The following is a 14,365-nucleotide window of genomic DNA, read 5'->3' on the forward strand; positions in this document are numbered from 1 at the left end:
TGTAATTAAACCGGATAAATAAAGTCACATTGCTCATAATTACCATGGACAATTTTGTGTAATTAGATGTTAAGTGTGGTATCCACTCTCCTTTATGGCCCTAGATAAATACCTGCACCTTGACTTAGAAGTCTGATAGGAAATATAACTGCTTTGTTGCTCTCTGTGTAATTAACTACCATTAAAGCCACTAATTAGATCGTAAGTTTTAAATAAGATGCCCTAATTATCTTTGGTACACAGTGAATTGATTTGCTGGGGCAAAGCCTTCCAAAACGGAAAAATACCTTTTGGCAGTTGTGAGGGTTATTTCTGTTGGATTGCTGCTCTGTGTGGCAGTCTGCAGGAGCACGTTACAGATGCACCACGCGCTTGCCAGAGGAGATGTCACTTTGGTGCCTACCACGCCAAAAGATGCAGAAGAGGAGCAGATGTCCCCAGAACAGGGTCTCTACAAATAGCTCTGGGTGCGTGCACACTTCAGGAAGTTGTTATTTCCTGAAAGAAACCTGAGTTTGTTGTGATGAAGGACATGTTCTAAGCATCCAACCATTGTCTTTGTTTCCGTTTTACAGAAATTAGGGAAAGGTTTCAAGCAGTGGCCTCAAGGACGTAGAAGTTATGGTACCACGTCTACTGTCGTTTTCCAAACACAACGAGGCTGGGAAAGGAGCAAGCTGAATACTGCACAGGCAATCTGCAGCTACACCTTGATATTAGCAAAGCGATTTGCTTCTCCTTCATTCTCATTTGTTTCAGGCAGCTTTCTGTGACTTTCCCAGCCAGCAAGCACTTTAATCTCCTAGGCTGTGGAAGCAGAGAATCCGGTGTGCACAAAGAGAATATAATCTAGCAAACACCCACATCTGAATCCTGATTATAAAAAAGTGGTGGCCAATTGCAGAACAAATATGCCATATGGTTTGGCATTCAAAGCTATCTGACTTTGCATTTCATGAGCTTCTGATGTTTGAGCAAAGGTGAGGCAAAGCCAAGGCAATTCTCAGGGCAAAGACCTGCACAGAGATTTCATGGTGTAAATATAAGATATGGAATCAAAGAATATTCTCAGAGCTTTTCATCCATTTTAATTGGGGGAAAAATGTATGCTAGGCTGGCACTTCAGTGTTAGCTCAAGGTTATAGGTTCAGGCCTATTCTGGATTTTGATGAATTCCAACTGCAAAAAAAAAAAAAACCCTCAGAGAAAGCTGAAGAATAAGGGTAAAAAGGCACGGAAGGGCAGAACCAAGCAGGAGGGATCAGCAGAGACCCAGACAGAAAAAAAAACACGTATTTCCTGTAGTCCATTTTCTCTTTCCCCTAGGATGAGGTGAAGCTGGAAGCTCCTCGGGGTTGGCCTGAGTCTGGGTGGAACGGAGCTGCGCTGCGAACAGCCTTGTGGCAGTGGAGTCTTCACTAGAAACTAAGGGATAGAGACAACTGCAAATTGTTTCATTATTTTGTGGTTGTAATCCTAACTCTCTGCTTGGACACAGGTAATAAGAGAAGAAATACACTTTGATACAAGCAGTTTCCCTATGGCAGAAAAGCAGTGTGCTGTTAAGCCCTTGTCCTACACGCTCAGCAAGGCAGCCGAGGGGCTGGGTTTTTCTGAAATCCCTGAAGTGAGCCCAGCCTTTCCCGATCTCTGTCCTCTGACCCCTTCCCAAATGTTCTTACTCTCCCTCGGTGAGTCTCGAATGAGAAATGATCCTTTGTTCTCCAAAAACCCTGGAAGCCACTTTCCCTTCTCACCACATTTCAGAAGAACTAAACTCCCTTAATTACAGGGCCTGTGCAACACGAGGTTTTGTTCCTGTTAAAACTCGAAGTTTCTTTGGCTAAGGGAAATACCAGTTTATTTTCCCCTCATCTGACATACCATCTGATGCCCTCGCAGGTCTGATGCACTGTTGATATATTTGAAACTTAAGGCTTAGAAAGATGACTGAGGCAGGTGGAAGTATTTTAACAGAAATCAGTCCTTCTCACCTAGCTTTCACAGCTTTGTGCATGCTGGAGGTGGACTTCCTTGGATCTAAAAAGTTTATATTGAATTAAAAGAGATTTTTGTTTGTTTGTTTGTTTTTATTTTGTTTTCTTCTCTTTCTGAGGGGTCAGGGTATTAATTGCCAAGCACAGCACCCAGGTTGTAATTCAGTGTTTTACTCCTCCAAATACCTCAGGCTTCTGGGAACATTTTGAAAGGCCAAAGGGAATTTTCAGCAGTCCCCTGCCTCTGCTGCTGCATCCAAATACACAACAAAAGAGAAACAATCCCTAGATAAAGATACTTAGCCATTGTCCCAAAGACAAGGCACGCAGCACATGGTGCTGTTTTTGGGGTGGTGGGCAAGCCAATAGTTTTCCTTGCTGCCACTGACATGGAAATAATTCTGCTGAGTACAGATGTCTAGGACAGTGCTGATCTTCTACCCTTAGGGCAGCTCCAATAAAAGCCAAAATAAAAAACAGTCTAGCCCATTCCACTGCAGAACAGTCCTCCTCACCATTCCTTGTTTTACTTTATATTCTAGTATTTGAAATATAAAATAATCCTCATTCTCTGGCCACTCTTTCCTCTCAGCTGCCCTGCTTCTTTTTTTCCTTCCCCTCCTGCTCTCCTCCTTCTCCTTCAGCTGCAACCCAAGCGGGACTTTGGCAGGCAACCTGCTGTGCGTGATGCACGGCTCCAGGTGCTTCTGGACCTGCTGCGCTTCGGGTGAGTGAGAGGAGCTAAGGAGGTATGGAGACATCACCACGACTGCTGCAGCAAGGCTGCAGCTCCAGCCACAAGCACTGCGGAGCTAAGTGCGATCACAGACTAGATAGACTTGTCTGCTCTGTAATAGCACTGACATGCCTGTATGCACTAATGTCTTTCTGATCTCCGCCGAATTTAAGGGAAGGCTGCCTTCCTCTTGCTTCCCGTCCCCAGTAACAAAGCAGTGGCCTTGGCTCACTTTGAGGAGAGCAAGCATCCGTGCCTCTCCTCGTACCTGTTGGCTGAGCACAGAACAAAGTACAAGCAAGAGAAACACAGAGTAGAAAGTTGTGTGTGCAGGCTGCAAGACTGCTCTCCTTTGTGGTAGGATCTGAAGTTATTTGTTACACCTTTAATTCCTAGATGAATCGAGAGAAAAAATAGTCCTATGTTCTTATCCTCTGGTGCCACGGTATTGTGCAGCCCCAGCAGCTTAATCTCTTTCATACGGAACCAAAATAATGTGAGTGATAATGTTGTGTTCATGAATAACCAACAGGTAGCTGTACCAAGCACACAAGACAATGGGAACAATTATGGCCCCTTCTTCATGACTCACTGCAGGAACCTACTGCCGCTAAAGAAAAACCTTTTGACACCCTCTCCCAGTCTGTTCCCACACATGTTCCCCTTAGAATTTCAATATAAGATTAAATTTGAAATGTGTAATTAATTGGCTAAAAAAATCCCTTCGTCTACAATAAACACCTGCAAGCCCTCGCTGGGTGCACCTTTTCTGCAAAGGCTCCAATGGTTCCTCTGCCTTTGACTTTGGGACAGGTTTTTAAGGCCCAATTAAGGAGATATTTTTCCAATATCCCTACGTGTTAATAAAAGGCACCACATTATCAGTGCGCTGTTTGGATGGGATATTCAGTGAGACTGAATCCTACAGGGAGAGAAATCAGGAAGCAGCCTCAGAAATCCATTTGAACTTTTGGGAAACTATTTAATAAAGCATATTCTTAAAATAGCCAGGGCACAGCTTCACTGGAAACAACTTGCAACACAAAGTTAAGCCTCCATCTCTTAAATAAAGCTAAATCTTTCACTATTTGAAATGTACCACTTTGCAAGATTTCCATACAAAACCAGTCGCTTAATTTTAATTGCAAATAAGATGAAAATTAGAACAAAAGAGTTGGTTCCTTGGGAAACTACATAGAGAAAAACTCTGAGTTTGATGCAGACTTATCCCTGGCCCCAGGAGTCACAGCGCTGTACATCCACAGCCACCTGCAGCTGCGGGGCCAGGCGTCAGTCACTAGCTCCCACCTTCCCTTCCTACCCTGTCCTAGCCACATCCGTGCTGGCTGCACCTTCTGGAGGCTAAACTAATCCCTTCCAAGTTTAGTTAAAAGACTCCCATCGAGCTCAGATAGGTATCAGACCAAGCTTCATTGACTCCTGCTCTGAGAGGCAATCACTCAGCAGGAAAGAAGGGAGGTGATCCTTGCACGTGCAGTTTATAACTCTCTAAGGGACAGCGACAGCAATTACACATGGTCCAGCCTGGTGCAAGCCTGGGCAGTGAACCCAGCACCAATTGCTCTTGTCTGAATATCCTTGAGCAATTTCTCCTGTGCTATTAAACATACAGCTTCCCTACTGCCCAAGGTAGATAAGGATGTAGATTTTGCCTCCAGCATGCCCTGTTGTTAGACGGTCTGTCAGCTCCAGAGCACTCCCGCTCACTGGAGCGGCCCATGTAATTATAAAGGAAGGGTAATTGAAATAAGGAGAAAGCAACACTTGAAAAGGAAGCAAATGATTCAGAACATGCAGAGCCATCCACCCACATCAGCAGGGTCAGGAGGTCTATCAAGCTTGGAAGCAGAAATGCTTTTGTCTGGAAGGGAAGAAAAAGAAACCCTAATAGGATATATTTATAATCTTAACTACTGGAACTTCTTGTTTTCTCTTTTCTTAAAGCAATCCCTCTCACACTGCAAGGAAAGAAGCAACAAATACATTCAAAAGAGGGACAACCTTTGCTAGCAGTTGACCATTGTTGGCCAAAATATGAGATGAAGACAGAGGGTCTCAAGAGGTCTGCCTCTGTCCAGCACTTCTGCTTTTTAAACAAAAACTGAATCCCACTCTTGGTCGCTCCCCAAAAGCCTGGCCAAGAAGATTCCTTCTGTCTCAGCCTTAACAAGCAAGAACTTACGATCAAACCTATTCCTTCGGGATTTGCAAGCCAGGTGTTTCAACTCCAATGCCTTGATTTCTGGCCCAGGTCTGCAGACTAAGCAAGAGCCTCAGAAGCTGTAAATTGACATTGCTCCATTGACTTCAGCAGCATTAAAACCATTTGCACTAGCAGATGATCTGGTCCGCTGTTTTATATACCCATTTTTTCCCCTCAATTGCTTTTTTAGTCTCACCCATGCCAAAAATATTGAAGTTTCCTAGTCTCTCTCTGAAAGATTTGAACACACCAACCCTCGGCACTACAAGCAGGGACACGAAGTGGAGAGATGCAGGTTACGGAAAGGATTCATGGCAAGTAGTTTCATTGAGAAAGTGGCTGAATATTGTATTTGTGTTTTCTGAACCTTTTAGTGTCAGCCTGTTATTAGTGGGAAGGAATAAGAAGCTGTAGGCTTACCAGAACCAGCTCTGAGCCTCCTTCCCTCCACGTTCATGGGTAGGAGCGGTGCTGGGCTTCCACCCATCCCCGCAGAGTGCAGGAGACCAAGTCCAAAGGCAAAAACCTCCACAACAGCAAACTCCTCGAAGACCAAGCCATGACTTGTGGAGGAAAAAATAAACTTCTGTGTAGCTTTTAATGGCTCAATTCAGACACTTTGCTCCTGTCAGAGGCTTCTCGGGCGTCCCTGAGCATGCCTGCCTGTCCCTGCTTCGGGGAGCCTTCCTCTAGGGCAGCTTCCCAAACCCACAGGTAAATATTTTTCTCAGCTCATGCTGCCAGTAAGCACTAGCTTACAGACACGTTAGTAAACATTTTCCGTGCTTTGTGAAGCACTTTGTGCATTCCAGAAGTCCCCCAGCAGCCCAATCGCACCTTTTACATAGTCAGATGCTTGCCGCTTTTAAGATCTGAAGCAACGCTTTATTTTCTAACTCACTTCAGCAGTTTTAAACACAACTTGTCACAGCCCGAATTATTTTCTAAATTTTTTTTTTAGCAGCTTGACAACCTCTGGGGAATTTTACCCTCAAGTTATGATTATTTATCCTTAGGAGAGAGAGAGAAACCCAAGGAAAATGTTTAAACCCACTATTTTCTGAAGGCCCCGGCCTGGCCCCGCCCGACCCCGGCCCCTCGGCCCCTCACAGCGGCCGGGCCGGGCTCAGGCCCTGAGGCCCCGCAGGTAGGGAGCAGGCTGGGTTCGGGCTTCGTCGGTCTGTTTTTGTTACTTTGTGTGTGAAATTTAAGTCTTTAGGGTGCTTGTCTCTCTGAAGGGTCAATTTTAAGGTTTTCTTGAAGTTCTTCATCGGGGGTTGGACCCGATGGTCTCTTGAGGTCCCTTCCAACCCGTACAATTCTGTGCTTCTTGCTGTGCCTCGTGTGTGCCTTTCTAAAGGCAGTTAAGCTGGGTGTTTTTAAGCTCGGTTCGTTTCCACTACAAGCTTTTTTTTAAAAAAAACTCAGGTTTTAGTCTGGAGTTGAGAGGAATTTCATACAGCTCTTGCTTCTCAAGCCTGTAAAAATCTGGGGTTCCCTAGAAGCAGACACTGAGGAGCAGGTTATTTGGAAAAAAAAAACAGTTTGTGGTGGAAAAAATCATTAATAGCTTAGATCTGGGAGGGCTGATTAAGAAGGTCACCCTGACAAAAGCAGCACTCCTTTATGACCACGAGCCAGCAGCCGGGCTGAGGCAGCGCAGGTGCTGGGTGCCTGGGCAGTCCTGGCCTTGGTTAGCCCAGGAGGCAGTGCCTGGGGTGTGTTTGTCCCAAAAACACACCCCTGGCTTTGCTGAGGAGTGATTTTCCTTGTCTCTTCCCAAAACAGCCTGTAAGGGGGGTCTGCAACCCCTGGGTGAAGGGGTTGGTGCCTGGGTACACTGTGTGGTCACTAAAGCTTTGCTCTGACCAGTCTTAAATTGTACCCGTGTTGTTACAGCTGGGAGTCCTGGTACTCCCTGACACATTCACATATCTATATACATGCCTTGCTCTTAATGGAGCTCTAATGAACATATGGAGATGAGCAGGGATTTGGGAAACATCTGCAACAGTTCAGCTAGGTCAGGGCCTTCCCACCCCAGTACAAAGCCCAGGTCTAGCAGAGGCTGCTGCCCTTCCTAGTGCCTGGGATATTTTTACCATCAGTTGTGCTTCCTTTGGATTATATTGACTTGTGGACCCCAAATGCTTCCTTGGGGTGGTGATAGCTTCCTAAAGAGTAGGGCCGCCTCCCTTGGAGGCATCTGGCAGTCTGCTTGCAGCAGAAGTGCGGTTGGGTGCGTGGCTCCGGTGATGTGCCTCAGTGCTGTGGCTTTTTAATTATTTCCTGGGGCTCTCCAAGAAAGGTCAAGATTGTTTTGAGATGGATGGCATGCAAAGTCCCTGCCCCAAAGAGCTGATGTTTGAGAAAACTCTCTCAAAACTGTAATGAAGAGAGGAGGCGGCTGAGGCACAATCTAGCCAAATTATATTGATAATATGTAGTAATTATATAGCACTTCACATGATCAGAGCACTTTACAAACATTAACTAATTTACAGCATTTACTGAAAACAGATGTGCTTTTTTTTTTTTTTTTTTCTGAGGAAAAGAAGAAACACTGAGCTGCTTGGCAGCAGAGAGCAGTGGTCAGGTTGTAGTCCCTAATTTGTGAGGAAGCTGGGAAGTGGTGCAGGGTTGCAGGGACCTTCCAGAGGTCTTGCAGTAGTCAAGCCATGTTAAAACACAAAAATGCCTCAGTAATTTCTAAATTTGATAGGTAATCTTATTCTTCCAGGTGATTTTTTAATGTCCAACAAGAGCGTGGACTGCATGTGAAGGCCTGGAACCTGCAACCTGCTGTCTTGTTGACATCACTGACCTCTGGTACCACTTGGAGCAAGACAACTGATGGTAGCAGTGACCTGTCTCCTGTGCAGTGACCAAAAAGGTATGCTTGCCTTGGTAGACCCAAGGCTATGTTCAGACTTTTCAATCTTGCTTTGCATTCCTTCTTTCTGTTTAATGGCCTCTGAATACCTGTCTAGCCTTACATGCTTGTAACACCACCAGTTCATCTCACATGGTGCCTTCTATTGAGCACCACGCAGCTATAAATTGTTGCATTATGCTACATGTTCTTTAGAGGCACACTTATTGTACTTATATAACTTATGTAACTTATGTAACTTTGACCCTTCTGCAGCTGTGTCTTGTTTGGTCACCAAAGCAAGTGGTTTCCACAGTGAATTGTGTATGGCTGCTTAGAAAGTACTAGAAAAGTGCCTGCAGGGCAGGGGTGTACAAATGTCTGACGTTCCTGTAATAATTTCCTTTTCCCCTTCCCATGACCAGCCACTGGTTTCCCTTTCCTCTTAGTTGTTTTGTGGCAGGGTAATTAAAAAAAGATGTTTACTTGTCTGGGTATTTTGCTATCAACAGCATATATATTAACCTTACAAATTAGCCTTTCATGTGGTACTGTATCAAAAGGCTCTTGAAGTCCAACTAAATTATGCTTTACTTCTCGACCCTGTCCCTTGTCATTGTCACCACCTCAAAGAAATTAATCAAGTTTGTTAGGCATGACCTTCTTTTAGTAAATGCAGGATGACTCTTAAACAATCTGTACTTGCCAGCTGTACTCCAGTATTGTCCCTGGGCAGTGGCTGCTGACTTCTGCACAAGCAGAGAGAATGTGAAACTGCTCAAGAAGTGGGGGTGGAGGGAGGGGTGCATCTTCTGGGAGTGAAAAGCAGGATCTGACTGCTGAGGGGTGCATTGGGGCGCGAGGGGAATCCTTGCAATACCACAGGTAGGAACAGAAGAGTGTAAGAGTCACAAAAGCCTGTGGATGCTGCAGCAACATTGCAGCCTGGCACTGAATGGAAAGAGCAGAGCAGGGATGGAAGCAGCAGGGCGGGTTTGATGCTCCAGGGCTGGGCTGTGCCACAGAGCACTGGAGGGAGGTGGCAGAGCCCAAGGCTTTCTGCAATGCTGCAGTGCAAAACCAGAACCCGTGAGCAGGGATCTGAGAGACCAGGGAAGGCAGCGAGCTGCTGCAGTGCAGGGCTGGGTGGCAGAGCAGTGCAGGCTGCAGTGCTGCAGCGTGGGAGAGAGTGGGGAAAATGAGCTGGAAAAAAAACGTGTTTCTGGTACTGCTGCAGTGCAGAGGAGTTGTGCAGAGACGGGGGAGGGAATGCAGGGAGCTTCGTGTAATGATGCAGTGCAGAGCAAGGAAGAGGGAAAGCTGGGCTGCAGATCCTAGAGCTCAGGTAGGATTTGGGGAAGGAGCAAGGACTGTCTGGATGCTATCGTGCCGTAGCACAGCAGCTCTGGACGTTGACTCACCTCTGCCATTCAGAGCAGGAGGGAGGCAATATTTATTTAGGGCAGGTTCAAAAAATCTTAATGTTATAAACTTATTTTTTTTTGGAATCCTTTAATGACTGCTTTCTTCAGGGTTTTTTCCTCACTGAGATTATGAAGCTCGATTTGAGGTGGTTCTCATGTCATCATATGGCTCCAGGAGCTGGGGCTTAAGGGAAAGAAAAGATGGGATCTGCAGATTCGAGCTTAGGGGGCAGAGTCGCTGCCATCTTTCATGCTTTTCACTTGTATTGCAGGTTTTGCTCAAGGAGCCTTTTTTTGCTTACATTAGCTTTCACCCACTCTTGCATGAGTTTCTTCTGTGTGGTGACATAATGGATTTACTGTGCAAAGAAATGTCTGCAGCGTTGTTAGAGAAACACATGAGGCCCTTCTTGCCAAGGAGATTCTTTCTCCAATTAAATGCATATTTCTGTTGTGCTTGTTATGTGTACGTTGGTGCTCATCGTGCTTGTGAGGAATTGCAGCAGATCCTGCAGTAAGCCTCGTTGAAGTCAGGAGAGAGTAATTATTCTTTTTCATTTGGTTTCTGTTTCTCTTCAAGTCTCCACAGTTTTTTCTGCTTTAAAGACTAATGGGTTAGAAATTTCGGGTTTGGAGAGGAGGGCTGTACTTGAGGGACGTGAACAGATGAAGCACAAAATACTTGCTTCTTCCTATAGCACTTGTCACAAATCAAGAAATTCACTGTAAAAATGCTGAGCTTTGGAAGTTACTTTTCATTTTAAATTTAGAAGAGAAATGAGAACTGTGTCTTCAAAATACTGTGTGAGAGATGAGCGTGAGGATATCTGGATGTGCAGGGGACAGCAGCTCCGCTGAGGATGCAGAAAGATGAGAACTGCTGATGGAGCTGGGACTCTGGGCACCATTTTTAGACTAACATATGAATATATAGCACTGAAAGAGCATCCCAATAGCTGGCGGCCTGTCCTAGAAATCCTAGCCTGCACTTGAATCTTTCAGTGGAAGTGCCAAGCCTTCCTCATATATTTCTGGAAGTGCAAAGTTTTTTTTTCCTTAATTCTGTTGTTTAAGTTCTAGATTACAGTGTGCTAACGGCTGAGCTGCTTTCATTAGCACGGATGTAACTTGAGTAACATCCTCAGAAGCAAGCCTGCGAAGCTGCCTGAGAGCAGGGCTGGGTAGCCAGCTGGGAAAAGTGCTGCTGTTTGCTGTCATCTCCTTGGTATCACCCCTGGCACTGTTATTAGGTCCCGGTACGATGTCCTAGATTGTAGGAGGGGGGCTGCTCCTTCACAGCTACCAGGCTGTGCTTCAAATAATTACATAGGACATTTTTACAACAGGTTGTAGCTTGAAATCACTGTCATCTCGCTCATCCCCTCCCAGAAGGGAGGCAAAATGCAAGAGGAAACGCTTAGCTGATTATCCGGTTGGGTCTGGAAGAAAGCAGGAAGATTGGTCTTTGGGTTGGTTGTTCACTGGTTTAAACATTACCCAGCTCTTTGAGCTCCTCAGCTGCCTGCCTCCCTCTTTCTTTCTTCACCAGGATTAACAGATAAGAAGATGGAGTGTTCAGTGAGAAGTACGAGGTTTTGTTAGTGTATCTGTTCATCTATCAAAGTCCAGACTGCAGCCTTTTGTAAATTGACTCTGCTACTTTTCTTCTTTCATAAATTACTCTAAAAAAATAGAGACAAAAGGCTGCCAACTGTGTTAGTTCCTGGAAAAATCCTTCTTCTGTTTAATATACAACTCTTGAGAGACATTTAAAAGTGAGATGCAGCCATGTGTGAATGTCTGCATGTGTACCAAAGTGCCACATCACACTGCAGCATTTCAACACCCCAAGCGATGACTTCGCTGCGGAATGCTTCGTTCCAGTTCCATTTTCCCAGAGGGAGCCTGTTTCAGGCTTTGGGCTCGAGCTGTGGTCAGCCCTTCAGGGACAGGGCTCTTCCCACACCCATGCTGGTTGTATCATCTGGGCTGGCTTGGTACCCAGAGCCCGCTGCCGTGTCCGCAGCCCTTTCATTATTTCCATAGTGTACGAATTTTGCGGCAAAGACCAATATCCTCTTCCATTTCAGAGTTACCTATTACCATTTCCTATGTCCTAGGAGTGCTACAGAAGAGGATCAAGCACCCATTCCGTGTTCCTAATGCCATTCCCGCTGCTGCAAAGTCCTGTTGCATGGACAACTGCATGAAACCAGGTTGTGGCCACTGCACTGGAGCTGGGGGTTTGTTGGCCTGCTTAAGGTCGTTTAAAGTGTGGTGACGGGGAGTTCAGCCAGTGCTTTGTACGGCAAACCCAGGAGCTGTGTTGGTCAGAGCACGGCAAATCTGGAGGTTCACTGGTGAAAGTCACACAGCCTGCATGTGCCTGTGAACCATTTTAACCTCTCAAATGTGACAGCCTTGCGATATCATTTCATGGGAGCACTTTCCTGATATTTCCTCTCCACTTCTTCCCCCAGAGTAAGTCACCACTGCTGTCAAGCCATCCACAGGGAGATCAGAGTACTGAGCAGCACTTTTCTGGAAGAGGTGGTGACTCACACCTTGAAAACTGACATTTTTGTTGGAATTTGAGGCTTTAACTTCAAGCCACTATTTCTGTTTTGCCTTTCTCTGCCAAATCTGTACTTTCATACCTAGTATTTTTCTATTGTGCTACTGCGTCACCTCTTAATCTTTCAGTTTAACATATTAAGTGTCTTTAATTGCTCTGAAAATAGTCCTTTAGCTGAGTGCTGCGATCCCTCTGACTTCTTCAGTTGCTACTGGGCTTTTTAACAGGATGCCGGCGTCTGTCTGTGGCAAAGCACCAGGCATCTGTGATACAAGGCTGAAAACCTCTGAGGGCAAGAGTGAACAGACACAAAAGGCCAAGCAAAACATTTTAAATTCTTCATTTCGAAGGACGCATGGAGTATAGGAGACAACTAGAGGGAGGCAGAAATAAGCATTCTTGGTGCAAATACTTAATACTTCTGTAGTACCTGGTAGGGCAGGTCCTAGGACACCAGTTTGAGCAAGTCTTACTGTGCTGTGTGTGCGAGCAGTGCCGTCAGTTGACACTAATAGAGATTAATTTAGAGCATTTTGAAAACGAGAGTTGGTAGCAGAGCCTGAGCCATACCTGTGCCGTCTGGAACAGCAACTTCCAGGCTCCTGGGCACCTGCTTCACCCCAGGATTTCAGCCCTGGTTCTTGAGCTGTGGGGGAACCTTGCCGTGCTTCCTTGTCTTGGCTCATCCACGGGGTGCAGCCCTGCTCACATCCCCTCCTGAACCTCTGGAAAGGAGGCAGTACTTGGGCTCAGGTCCCTGACTTTGTTCTGACTTGGAACAGCAGAGAAAGGGGGGAAAAGCAGAAACAGGCAAAAGGGTAATATCAAGGTGGCCAAAGGAGTGGAAAGTAGGTGGTAAAAGGCAGCAGATAGGAAGAGAAAATTCAAAGCAGCATCTTTTGCCTGTAGGGTGATAGCTTGAGAGAGCTGAGCGTTTGTTCCCTCGACTTTACTTTTCTTAGTAATCACTGTTTGGGAGCAAATAAAAAATATCCAATTGGCAGTAGATGGACAAGACGCAAGATTGGTGTTAGCACTGACTGAAGAGCTGGCGACTGCCTGACACCGAACTCGTGCAGCTCTAGTTGTGAACAGCTCATAAACAGGCTGAGATTTTCCTCCTCACCAAGTAGTTTTCTCCTTCAGGGCCGGTCCCTGCACTTGGAGCCAGCTCGCTGCGAGCCTCCCCCGCCGTCACTTTGCGAGCTCGGTGCCCTCAATCACACCGTGCCACTTTGCCCCGCCGCCGCTGAGGAATGACGTCTGCCCGGGCTGGATTTTGTCACAAATCTTGATTGTATTTTATGCTCCAGTGCATTCTGTTTACAAGGGCAAAACCCTCTTCTCTTGGCACTTCACACCAGGCAGCCTTCCCCTACACAAATGGGTTTTCCAACAGGAATAAGCAGGGATGCAAAGTCAAAGCTGTTTTTCTGTGCGAGGGTCCCTGGAATGCAAGTAAATGTTTTTCTCCTTATTCAACGGGACCAGGGCGACAGACTGGGGGAACTGAAGTTTGTCATGGGTTTGCAGCACCTTTCCTTTCACTTAGCACATTGGAAATTGTGGAGGTGAGCATCGGAGTGGGGAATTCATCTGTGTTAGCAGTGAGGGAGATTCATGCCTTTTTCTGACTTGTCATGAAGTTTGCAAAGTTGCTTATGTCGGCTTTGGTTTCATTGTCAGATGACTTAGTTCCAGTTGAGCTCTTCCATTTAAGCTGTTAAACAAATGAAAAGCAAAATTGTCACTTTTAAATAGAGTCCGCACATAATCACATTTTGAAATGGTCCTCTGTGGTACGAGCAGAAGTTGTGTGCATTATAATATTGAATTTTAAATAATATATTACACAAAATAGCTTCCAATTTGATTTGGGGGGATATATTTTCATGAATTATTGAGTGTTTGATTATTGTAGAAAGCCTGTGCTGTTATGCACTGAAACTGTCACTCTCCCAGGCCTATGATATATGAGTTTGGTTATCAATATTTAAAGTTACGGTCAGCCTGCGTGCGTGGCTGCTGATACTGGCGACACGGACTAATCAGCAGTAATGTATATGTGCCTCCTGCCTCTTGTTTGCCCGGCAGAGCTGGAGCAAATTGAGTGTAGAAGATTCCCAAGTGATTTGTGGACGGTTTTGTCATTCTGAGCAGAAGCCCCCGTGCCACCTCTGCATGGAAATAAGGGCAAGAAAAGTTTGCTGCGCTTCCAGGAGCGGCGGCGTGCGGAGCCTGGCAGGCAGCAGATCTGAGGCTCCCTTCTGCCGTGATAAGGGCCAGGCGGTTTGCAGATAGGAGTATTTAAAGTAATAAAGATAAATTGGTGAGGGAGGGAGGAGGACCTGAGCACCGCGAGTAAGCATCTGCTGGCTACCAAAGCGCTCTGAGTAGCTGCACATGAGCTCAAGCCTTCTGCGTGTCTGAACTTCAGACCTTGGAGACTTCCACTCAAGGAGGAGGTGGATGAGGAATTATAATTCCTTTTTTAAAGAAAAAAGAGCCCCCCACACACCCCCAGCCATAGGGGGAAG

General features: G+C 45.9%; 2 long non-coding RNA genes across 3 annotated transcripts in view; one reads left to right on the forward strand and one right to left on the reverse strand.

The window, feature by feature from the left end:
* The window catches only part of LOC139999018 (uncharacterized), a 99,894-nt gene extending 94,380 nt beyond the window's left edge, over nucleotides 1-5,514 (reverse strand). Inside the window, exon 1 of the long non-coding RNA XR_011803990.1 lies at nucleotides 5,378-5,514. This is a non-coding gene — a long non-coding RNA (uncharacterized lncRNA). The remainder of the gene's footprint in view (nucleotides 1-5,377) is intronic.
* LOC106019599 (uncharacterized) lies at nucleotides 6-13,701 on the forward strand. Of its 2 annotated transcripts, XR_011803989.1 has the most exons (5): nucleotides 6-467; nucleotides 576-6,104; nucleotides 7,698-7,850; nucleotides 11,374-11,469; nucleotides 11,734-13,701. It is a non-coding gene; the product is annotated as an uncharacterized lncRNA (long non-coding RNA). The 2 variants fall into 2 exon arrangements; XR_011803988.1 differs by having other exon boundaries at nucleotides 11,374-13,701.
* The last annotated feature ends 664 nt before the right edge of the window (nucleotides 13,702-14,365 follow it).

The sequence above is a fragment of the Anas platyrhynchos genome, chromosome 18 (genome assembly GCF_047663525.1).
Source record: "Anas platyrhynchos isolate ZD024472 breed Pekin duck chromosome 18, IASCAAS_PekinDuck_T2T, whole genome shotgun sequence".
NCBI classification, from domain to species: domain Eukaryota; kingdom Metazoa; phylum Chordata; class Aves; order Anseriformes; family Anatidae; genus Anas; species Anas platyrhynchos.